General features: G+C 33.8%; 1 pseudogene; it reads right to left on the bottom strand.

Annotated features, from left to right (window-relative positions):
* Positions 1 to 2,713: 2,713 nt before the first annotated feature.
* LOC102008185 lies at positions 2,714 to 11,453 on the bottom strand (annotated as a pseudogene).
* Between the last annotated feature and the right edge of the window lie 231 nt (positions 11,454 to 11,684).

Below are 11,684 nucleotides of genomic sequence, written 5' to 3'. Positions count from 1 at the left end.
AAATAAGAACCTGACATACAAATAAGTGAGGCATATAGAACTCCAATTAGCAATAACCAAAATAATTGTACACCCAGACATAAAATAATCAAGATTCCAGAAATTCAGCAGAAGCACAGAATACTAAAATCTGTTAGAGAAAAAAATAGATCACCTATAAAGAAAAGAGTATGAGAATCTCAGATTTCTCAACACAAAAACACCAAAGTATTTCAGGTTCTGAAAGAAAACAACTTCCACCCCAGATTGATGCACGCTGCAAAACTATACTTCAAAATTAATGGAGAAATAAAATACTTCAATGATAAAGAGCAACTGAAGAAATTCTTGTCCACCAAACCAACTCTAGAGATACTAAAAGATACTAGATAGAGATAAAAATGTGAATAATTTCAAGAACAACAGAAGGGAACCACCAAACAGAGCAAGCAATTAAATAGAGAGAAAATGTTGGAACCAATAGCAGGAAAATAACATCACAAAGATAAGCTAATACCAGTTACAACCACAATGTAAATGGTCTCAATTCATCAATCAAAAGAAGGAGATTGGCAGAAAGGATCAACAAACAAAATCCAACAATATGCTACATAGAAGAAGCACTTTTAACTCGAAAGGAAATTCACAGACTGAAAGTCAAAGGATGGAAAACTATTCTCTATACAACAGGAACACAGAAAAGAGTAGGGGTAGGTATTCTCTTTGCAGACAATGTGAACTTCAAACCAAGAATGATCAAAAGAGATAAAGAAGGTCACTACATACTTGTTAGGGGAAAACTGCAAGAGGAAGAGATAACAATCATAAATATCTATGTATGAAATACAGGAGCACCCAACTATATAGGATAAACTTTAACAGACATAAAAAGTCAATTAATCAGTAATACAATCATAACAGGGGACTGTAACACCCATTGTTACAAAGAGATAGATCAATTAAACAAAATATGAGCAAAGAAATAGCAGACCTAAACCAAACTTGTGAACAAATGGACTTAGTAGACCTTTACAGAGTGTTCCAACAAACAACATCAGAATAAACATTCTTTTCTTCTGGACATGGGTTGTTATTTAAAGTAGACCATGTACTATGCCAGAGAATGTCCTTAAATAAATGCAAAGGAATTTAAATTATTCTGTGCATACTATCAGAACACAAGGCAATGAAATTGGAAATTAATGAAAAAAATTGCAAAAACTCCATAAATACATGGCAAATAATAACACCCTCTTGAATAACTAATGAATCACAAATGAAATTAAAGATGAAATTAAAGAATATTTACAATCAAATGAAAATGCAGATACAACTTACAGGAGCCTGTTTGATGCAATGAAAGCAGTCCTCAAAGGGAAATATATAGTGACGTCCCACATGAGGAAAGCAGAATGAGCACAAATAAACAACATTATTCTGCCCCTCAAGCTTCTAATGAAAGAACAGCAAGTTAATGCCAAAGCCTGAAGAAGGAAGGAAATCATAAAGATCAAAGCAGAAATTAATGCAATGGAAACTAAGCAAATAATATAAAGAATTAATGAACCAAAGAGTTGATTCTTTGAAAGAATAAATAAAATTGATAAATCCCTCATCAACCTTATCTAAAAAAGAAAAGGAAAAACTGAAATTTATACAAAAATGTTATTTATTTATTTATTTATTTATTTATATATTTTTCTGTTTTCTTCTTCACCAATTTTATATCTGGTAATCTGTACAACTAAACTGAAGTCAACAATGTGCAATATAACAACCATTGTTGAATTCCTACCATCTTGTATAGTGAAGCTCTGTATCATTTCTGATTTTTTATTACTTTTTATTTTCTTCAGTTGCTTGATCAATCTTACATTCCTACATCTGGTAATCTGGGCAACTTCATGGGAGATAACAATACTTAATATTGTTATGGTTGATACATTGTGTCAACTTGGGGCATCTAGAGGTTTGGCTAACTGACTCAGCAGGAAGCCAGGGTGCTTACTTTGTATACATCCTGAGCCTGTGGAAGAGGAGGGCAAAGAGATTATGTGAGAGCTCCACGCCCCTTAGGTGGGGGTAGCCTGTTTACAATGTAAGGCAGGGAAAGAAGCTACTTGCCTGGATTCCTCCCTTTTGCTCTGGCTGCATTGCTGTTTGGCTGCCATTCACCCCTTTGCTCTTGTTGCTTTGCTATCTTCTGCCTCGGAGCCAGCCAAGTATGGACTGAAACATCCACAAACTGTAAGCTAAATAAAGCTTTCCTTCTTTAATTTTGGGCATTGGGTGTTTTGTCTCAGCAACGAGAGAAAAGTAACCAAGACAAATATAATAACCATTATTAATTACTATCATTTTGTGTTAAAATCCTGTATTATTTTGTTTTGTTCTCGTTGTTATTTTGTTATTGTTTTTTATTTTATTTTTAAGAAAACAAACAAGTGATCCTCAGTCTCAAAATTATAAATGCAGTTTGAGATGGGGGTAGGCTGTAGGGAAATTAACCCAAACTATATCAATGAAGTCTTCAAGCCAACTTTTGAGTAGGTCTGTTGATGTTTCCTTTTATTTCTTCCTGTGTCCTTGAATTCCCTTAATTTATTTTTTCCAGTGGAGAATAACAGCTGCTAATGTACTGCAAGTTCTTCTAGCCACACAAGATATAGTCTGGCTAAGTACATGTGGTTTCCATATTAACTTGTTTGGCAGGATGATCTACTGCAAAGCAGGCTCAATTTGCCCACCAGTCAATGCCCTGGGAGTTGCAATTTTCTCCATATCCATCACTGGTGTAGAAGCCTCCATATCTAACCCCACTGGATCCTCTGTTGCATCAGTGGCCACACCTCCACCACTGTAACAGCTGCTTGTACAACTGCTGCTAGAGCTAGAACTTCCAGTGCCACTACTTTGTCGATAGTCTCTGGCACCAAACCCTTCACTTAATCTACTCTCAAAACTTCCACAACTTCTACACTTATAGTGGTGGTCGAAAGCCATGTTTTCTAGCCAGCATGGCACTTTTTGCTTTTCTTCAACAAGAAAATCCAAAAAATATTCTGCAATATTTATGTTCCTTTCATTGAAGAATGAGATGGCAAGGCCAAGGTTTCCTACACGTTCTATATGGCCAATGCAATGGACATATTCTTCAATACCACTTGGTAGATCAAAATTGATAACATTTCATATTTGAAATATCTTATCCTCTTGCTGCTATTGCAGTAGCCACTAGAATTGGACTTTTCCTGAGCAGAGTTGATGAAGGGCTTCTTCTCTATCTCTTTGAGAATGGTCTCCATGGATACTGATACAAACATATTCTTCATAGTATAAAAATACTCTAGAGGATCTGTACCCTTTTTATTTTAAAGATAAAAGATCAAAAACATATTAAGAGTCACGAATACTTTTTAGGTCTCCACAAATACTATGCACAGTGAATCCTTGCCTGTTGCATATAGGTTTTCAAGCAGAAATGATCACTTGTCCACCCAAACTACTTTCTGCATGATGTTCTCAGAAGTAGAGCCAACTCTTCCTATAGCCAGAAAGATATGTTCATCTAAGAAATCCCAACCTAGCATCTATATTTCCTTAGCAAAAATAGCACCCAACATGATAGTGTGACAGACACATTTTAGAGGCATAGTATCTTCCTGAACAATTCTACATATGTGAGGTTCAAATTCTGTATCCAATATTTGGCCCAATTCATCTAACAACAGGTATTTGCAGAGGTTAAATCCAAACTCTCTCTTTTAATCATATCCACTAATCATCTTGGAGTAGCTACTAACAAATGGCATCTAAGTTCTAACACTTGAATCTGCTAACGAATATCAGCACTACCAGAAACCACACAAGGACAAACTCTAGATCATTATGAGAATTTTCTGGCTTCTTCATAGATCTTACCACTAACTCTCTACTTGGTGCTAACACCAAGGAGATTGGGTATTGTTTGCAGTGCTCATAGCTTTCACTTTCCTTCATGTACCTGAAATGCTCATGTGGACCCTCTTAATACATCTGTCTCAAGATGGGCAAGAAAAATGCTACAGTTTTCCCAGACACTGTTTGGGAAGAAGCCATCAAGTCTCTTTCCTTTTTGATAATAGGAATATCTTGCTTCTGCACTGGAAGTGGGTGAGCATAACAAGTAAGATCAATGTTTCTCATACTTATTTCCTCTATCTCAACATCAGTGAAACTTTCAATATGTGGAGGACTGTTGTTGCTTGTGGTCTCAACTGGAACATCATCATATTTCTCAAAGTTAATCCCAGTGTTTCCTCCAGAAAAGAGTTCCTGTTTCTGACCTGGAGTCAGCTAACAGCAGATCAAATGTACAAAAATTGTGAGCCAAAACAAACCTCTCAGCCTTCAGGTTTAGGATGCCAGGTATTTTCTAGCAGCAATAGGGACATGATAATACAGTAAGTGAGCCTGAACTTGAGTTCAACTTTACTATATCAGCATCTGGAATTGGACTAATAATTAGAAATAATAATAATAATAATAATAATAACCCATTGCTTTATACCTCTAGATTTTATTTTCTTAACTTGAAATATAGAGGTGTTTACCCTAAGCTAATACTCTTTGGTTGGATCTAGTTTCTTTTATTAAATTAAAATTTGTGTGTATGTGTGTGTGTTCATAAGAAAAAGAGAATTAAAGAATGGCGATATGCACACAAAATTGGTCTTCCTCCCTTAAAAGAAATCTATAGTTAATTAATTTTTGAGGAAAGTTATGCTAATTAATTTTCTTCTTTTTTGCAGAAAATTGATTTTTATAAACTAACTGAATGAAACATCATCTGTGGATGTATTAGCAAGAATTGCATCACTTAATCTCACCTTTCAATATGGGATCTTCTTGTATACAAATTGTATCTGATGTAATAACATTTAAACTATATTTTCAACTTCATAGGACTGAGAATCACCAGGGAGTCAGTAAAGCACGATTATGAGTGTGCTGGTGTGGGTCATGGAGGCATGACCTTGATCACTCTCTTGGTCCTTGGCCGTTTCTCTTCCTCTCTTCTTGATTCAAGCAGCCAGCCATCATTACCTAAGCAGCACTTCTGCCGTGAAAGTTCTGCTTTGAATCCAGTCATGTATAAACTAAAATATTTTATTCCATAACCTAAAATTAACTTCTCCTGACTGAAATTGTTGGTGTCGTGTATTTTGTACCAGCAATAGAATAGTTGGCTAATACTGAAGTTATCCAGATTATCTCATATAATTCCCGTCCTAGCTGCAAAAGGCATCTTAAATCCATACCACACTCGCTTGTCTACTTTTAGCATTTTTCACTTTGATGATTGGCATAATTTTCACAATCTTCCTATCAAATCTTCATTCTTTTCCTCTATAGTGGAGAGTGAGTTCATTTATCTCAGTTCGGTTAGGTTAACAAGTCAAGATGGTTCTGTATTTTCGTCCTTTTTATTAACTGGGAGAGATTTCATTGTATTTTTACACTGTGACTTTATAAGCATTTCTGTAACAGAGAAATAACCAAAAAAGTACTATTTCATTTCTACCTTTAAGATTAACTATCTGTGTGATTCTGCAAATATTATTTCAGCTGTTTGAGTCTCAGTTTTATCTTCTTTAAACAAGAAAAAATAGTCTTGTGGAAAACAAATGTTAAATACTAGAGGTCTTGGCTTTGGTTAATTTACAAAAATGGTATTTGAGCCAGTAATATGGCTTACTAGCACAAAACCTATTTGGCAAGCACAAAGTCCTGAGTTCAATCCCTGACACCAAAAAAAAAAAAAAAAATGGTCTTTGAACTTTCATTTGTTTCTCAACATTCATTTTTCACTAATTCTAATGAATAATCATGACTCAATTCACAGATTCTATATTCGCAAATTCTCCTGTGTGTTAAAATTTGTTTATAACTTCAGAATAAATTTTTGCATGCTTACCTTATTGAAAATATGCATAAAGCAACGAAAAGTTTCAGTAGGTTAAAGCCCAAGTTTCAGTGTGAGGATACTTCTTGTTTCAGCTCTGATAATGCAAAAATGTATTAATTTTTGTGGTATGTTTAGTGCCATGTTTTGAGTATGTTTGAAGTTTTTGTTGCTTATTTTACAGCTTGAAATTATCCTTAAATGTAGCAATAAAGTGCTGTCTAGTGTTCCAACATGCAAGGAAGATATGGTGTGCCTTAAAAGGAAAACACTGGAGTTAAATACATTTCCTTACGTTATGATAGTTGTGTTAGTTATGTTAGTAGTTAGTTGGGTTAGGTTTCTTTACAAATTTAGTATTTGGGCTTTTTGTTGGAGTCTCACTATGCCACTTATACTGGCTTACAATTTGTGACCTCCCTGTCTCAGTCTCTCAAATGGCTGGAATTATAAGCATGTGTCACTCTGACTAGCTCGTAAATTCACTTTTAATTAATAAAAAATGTATATTATGTAAAATGTCTTTAAAGAGAAACACATGCAAATTCACATCACATATTGATAGACTGATGACAATATTACCAGAGGAACTTAACCTATATTTCCTTGGGGAGCAAATTCAGAGTTTCTAGTGATGGCATAGAACATGACAATCAGACTCACCAGTATTTAGTAAGAACACTATAATGTGTGCACAGTTATAGCTCTGTATTTATAACTTCAACTGGAGGTTGCTAGGTTACATATTAAATTATGTTAATACAATTTAAGACAGGGTGATGAAATGCATATATAATGTGAAAGGTCAAGTAGACATGTTGGATGATGTTGTCACTTGGATGAAAGCATTATATACTAAGGATAGTAGAATTGCAGCTAGTACATCAAGGTCTAATGACATCCATATGATGCCAGCCATCATGAAAAGCCTATTATTTCAAACAAGCATATGTGTGTATACATATATATTAGTATGTGTGTGTATAGGTGTGCTCATCTGTATGCATGTACATATGCATGTGTCATTCAGAGACATAAATTTGAAAACTTAAGTTTCTATTTTGTTTATCCCAATGTTGAAAATCAGATTTCTCTGTGCAATTGATTTCAAAGCATATACCTTCTGATGCAGCCTAGATATTAGTCTGTCAAATAAAATAATATTTTTGCCACTTTAATTCTTACCCCAATGTTTTCATTATAATACACCATTTTGGGGATATCACAGATTGTAGTACCCTCATGAAGTCACCATTCAATACAGTGCATACTGTAGTATATTTTTTTAAAAAAATATTGGATCCCATGTATTGAACATATTTCCGTATATTTAGCTCCTATCTAATTGCCTGACACTGAATATTACATTTTCTTTCAACTTTTTGCACATATTACTCCTATCAACATGCTTGTATTATAATAATATAATTGTACATGAAAGTAAATCTTATACTTTATCTGGGCTCAGTGGTATTGGTAATAAATTTGCAGATGCTGAATATATAGTATCTAGTGTTTAAATTACTAGAGCTAAGGAATAATTGTGTGTGCCAATTATACTGGTCCTTTCAAGTTGCCATATTATGTACCATATCGGTAATATTTAACTAATTTTATATTTATACAGTGATCAGAGCAGCTGTAAAAATTGAAAATACATAAAAGAATTGGTCTATCCTATTTTAATAATTCTTAAGAGAAATTAATATGACATTTATTCATTCATTGATGCATTTATCAGTAATTGAAATTGAATCCAGGGAATTATGCACACTAGGTAAGTGTTCTATCACTGAGCAATGCTCCCAGCTCCATACCACTGATTTCCAACACAAATTTTAAGTACCTGTATAATCTGTCTTTACTTCATTTTATTTTGAAGCATATATAGTATAAAGTATTGATGAGAATACTTTCCAAGTTTCCAATAAGTTCAAAATTTATAAATTTATGTAATCTTTATCGACTCATGCTAAAATCAACTAGTTGTGATGCAAAATATGTTACATTCAATATATTTAGTGACTGAAATATTTAACAAATTAACCTGTTTTTGTCATGTTTTCTCCTACAATGTTTTTGTTCCTTTTTTGGTCAGTTTACAACATGACGGTTTTTAACTTTGTATCCCAGTGGGAGAATTCCACTATGGAAGTGTGTCACAACCTGTGCACAGGCTTGCTAGCAATTATGAGTTTGTGGAGGATAAAAGCATTAAAGGCATTTTCATCAGCTTATATCTTACGTCTCCCTTTGACTTCACTTTAGAACAAATAGTAGAAAAGCAGTAAGTCCAATAAACCCAGTTCACAATTATTCCATATATACATTCTTTGTTGGATTCAGACCTTATTTATGTTAATGACATGTGCTAAGCTATATAATTTTGGCTTTCATATGACATCATATGATTTACTGACAATTTCAGCCAGTACACTCCTGTAATAAAGTCATTTGCTCGTGAGAACTCTTGTTTAGGAATCTAAATGCCTTTATCTCTGCAACATTCCATTGGCTTTCTCCAATATGTTTGTCTTATGTATGAAATCTATGGCTTATTTTTGTAATTGTGGCAAGAATGAGTAGTGCAACTGTTCTTGGAAAGAGTTCTGCCCCTGGTTAGCTAAAATGTTCTTCACATATTTATATCACATTTTTATTATCAAGAAATATTAACACTCCAAATGACAGCACCATTTATGTCAAATTAATTAATTATTCATTTCTTCCCCTCCAAAAGAAAAAAATATATTACATATAATAATAAATTATTAAATAAATAATGGCTTTATAGCTTCAGAGTTTTTCCTCTAAATTTTGCATAAGCTGGATGGCATAACTTAACAGGAATAAATATTTTTATAGTATTCTGATATCAGTAATACAGTAACATTCACCATCAAAAGAACTATGTCCAAGCATATAATTTAATGTTTACTTTGATAATGTATTCTTAATTAGCAGGTCTATTGGAGAAATTTCTTCTTAAATACTTCACTTGATATTTTACATTGCAGAAATAGATATTATGCAAATAAGAGGAAAATAATTAAATTATAGCCATCAGTACATGTTTTCATTCCTTTAGATGTCTGCACATTTTTAGTATTCTAAAAAAAATGTTGTATATGTAAGTGATCATTTTAATGATTGTTTATAATTTCTCTTCATGGCAGGGTTTTATGTAAAAACATGGTTATTTCTTATAAGAATGCCAATGGAATTTTAAGGATCTGGATGGAGTTTGACATACCTAACTGAAGAAAGTTAGCTTGAAATGCAGATTGACAGAGAGAGAGAGAGAGAGAGAGAGAGAGGCTGTGTGATTGACTTCTGCAGGGAATGTTTAAGAGATAAGTAATAGCTTTATATTTTTTTTTTTGCCCATTAAACAGCATATCAGACAATTTCTTCTGTATCATAACTGATTAATAATTCAATAATTTAGGACACAATATTGTATCACACTAGAACTAGTTTTGGATTTGTCCTTTGCCACTTGCAAATGTACTTTCTCTCTTTCTTTCTTTCTTCCTTTCTTTCTTTCTTTTTCTTTTTCTTTTTTTTTTTTTTCTGTCTTTTTGAGACCCAGCCACACTATGTAGTTCAGGCTGACCTTGAGCTCACCAGCCCAGGCTGGTCTTGAACTCACAACAATCATCCAGCCTCAGCCTCCTAAGTGCTAAGATTAGAGCCATGTGCCACTAGTCAGCTGCAATTGTACTTTCATCTTCATTCTCTACATAGCAGAGACAAATGTCCCTCATCCTACCCAAGGATAATCACCCATCTGTCTGGATTCTCCTAGCTTTCTTTCTTTCTTCCTTTTTTTCTTTGTACCGAGAATCAAATTCTAGCCTTCCATTTGCCAGGCAGGTGCTGCACAGTTGAGCTATATTCTGTTTCTTTTTATTTTCAAAGTACTTGCTTCTTTGTATATTTAGTTTCATCCTGCTTCTTCCTTGACTTCCTTCACAATGGTTGGCATTTTCCTCAATACATCCACAATAATAAAACCAATAATCAAACAAATATGTGAACAAATTAGATTCCTTTTATTTCCTCCCTCAATCTACGCCTTTGTCTGTTGACTCACTCACATACCCCTTCAATGGGATAAAACTGTACTTATCAAATATTTATAAAAAAAACAACCCTTCCCTTGATTAGAGGAAACAACATGTGAAATATAAAGTAGAGTTAATTTTATATACAGATATATGTACATATCTTATTGTTATGAATCTTCCTGTATAGGTAAGCCTCACAATAAAAATCTTCTTTGCTTTTTTGTGACTAATCACTCAAATAGCTAGCATGTTTTTGTTCCCACTATCACTATAGTTTGTTGATTTCAAATTACTCCTTTAATGAAATTTTAAAGCATAGAAAAATACTGAAATAATAGCATCAAAAAGAGATAGTTTAAAAAGAAAAAAAAAGGAAAATTTTAATGTAACATCAATATCCAACTTGAGACTGAAATTTGGAGCAGTATAATTACCCCACCATGTATTAGTAGCTCCATTTTCTAGAAAAAAATTCCAATGAAATTGCAATCACTTTTTCTACAGTGCAGCATACATATTTAAAAAAAATCAGTACACTATCCAAAAGCAAATCAGGATTTATGGGCTTTTACAGTTGATTGTTGTCTATAGGATATTTAATATTCATGAAGGCCTGTCTGCTGGAGATATTGATAGCATTGTTATTGGTATTGGTAAAGGTAGGTGGCATTTGTAGGTGGAAATATTAACAACTGGGGCCCAGGGGAATGTGTTTGGGTCACTGGACCAAAGGACACTAAGGGATTTTGATCTCTTTCTTTATCTTTCTCTTCTCCTTTATGGCCATGAGATGACTCGTTCTGTTCTGCCCCATACATCCTACCATTATATGCTGCCATGGCCACAAACCCAAAAGCAATGTGGTCAATTAATTATAGATTGGAACCTCTGAAATCATGCAAAACAAACCTTTTTTCTTTAGTAGGTGATTATATCTGATGTTTTGTTACAGTAATGCTAACCTTACTATCACAAGACTAAAACACTCTAACACTTCATCAGTGATATATTAAAAATAAACATAAAATCATTTAAAGATAAATATAAAATCAGTATAGGATTACATATGTCAAATAGTACAAAAAAATGCAAAACATGTTAGCATAAGCCTATCACTTTATCTCAGAAAAGAACTTGTGGTGGACTAAATAATAGGCAACTTAAGTGAGAAGACCCACCTGAGGACTGCTGTCAGAATGGCATAGAAGGAGAACGAAACGGGAAGATTTCATGCTGTTGATTGTCCAGAAGTTGCTTTCCAGTGGTTTTTCTTCAGAGGTTTTGGCTATTTTCATCCTTCAGGAGAGTTTCAATTCTTATCTTCAACTTGGATGTTCTCTCCTGGCTTGGAGTGCAAATCTCTCAGCCAGGCAAAGATCATTCACCTACCTGGCACAGACTTTGTAGTGCAGGTCCTTAATACAGAATCTCATGGACATTGCATTGGACTCCAGGTCCATGAGTAGATCCTTCAAGTCTCTAGCATACAGACAGCCATTTACACTCTTCAACATTTGATCCTAGTAAGCATTCCTGAAATGCTTTTTTTTTTTTTTTTTTTTTTTTTTTTTTTGTGCTATGCCCCCAGCATCGGGAATGCCAGTTAAACACTGTAGCTTTAACCTATATCCCCCAGCAACAACCTAAAATTTGTAGAAGTAAGCATTAATGTCATTGTACATTTGATTTAA

Source organism: Chinchilla lanigera, unplaced genomic scaffold (genome assembly GCF_000276665.1).
Source record: "Chinchilla lanigera isolate Chin_1 unplaced genomic scaffold, ChiLan1.0 scaffold00006, whole genome shotgun sequence".
NCBI lineage: Eukaryota > Metazoa > Chordata > Mammalia > Rodentia > Chinchillidae > Chinchilla > Chinchilla lanigera.
This window is presented reverse-complemented; position numbering and strand designations above follow the sequence as displayed.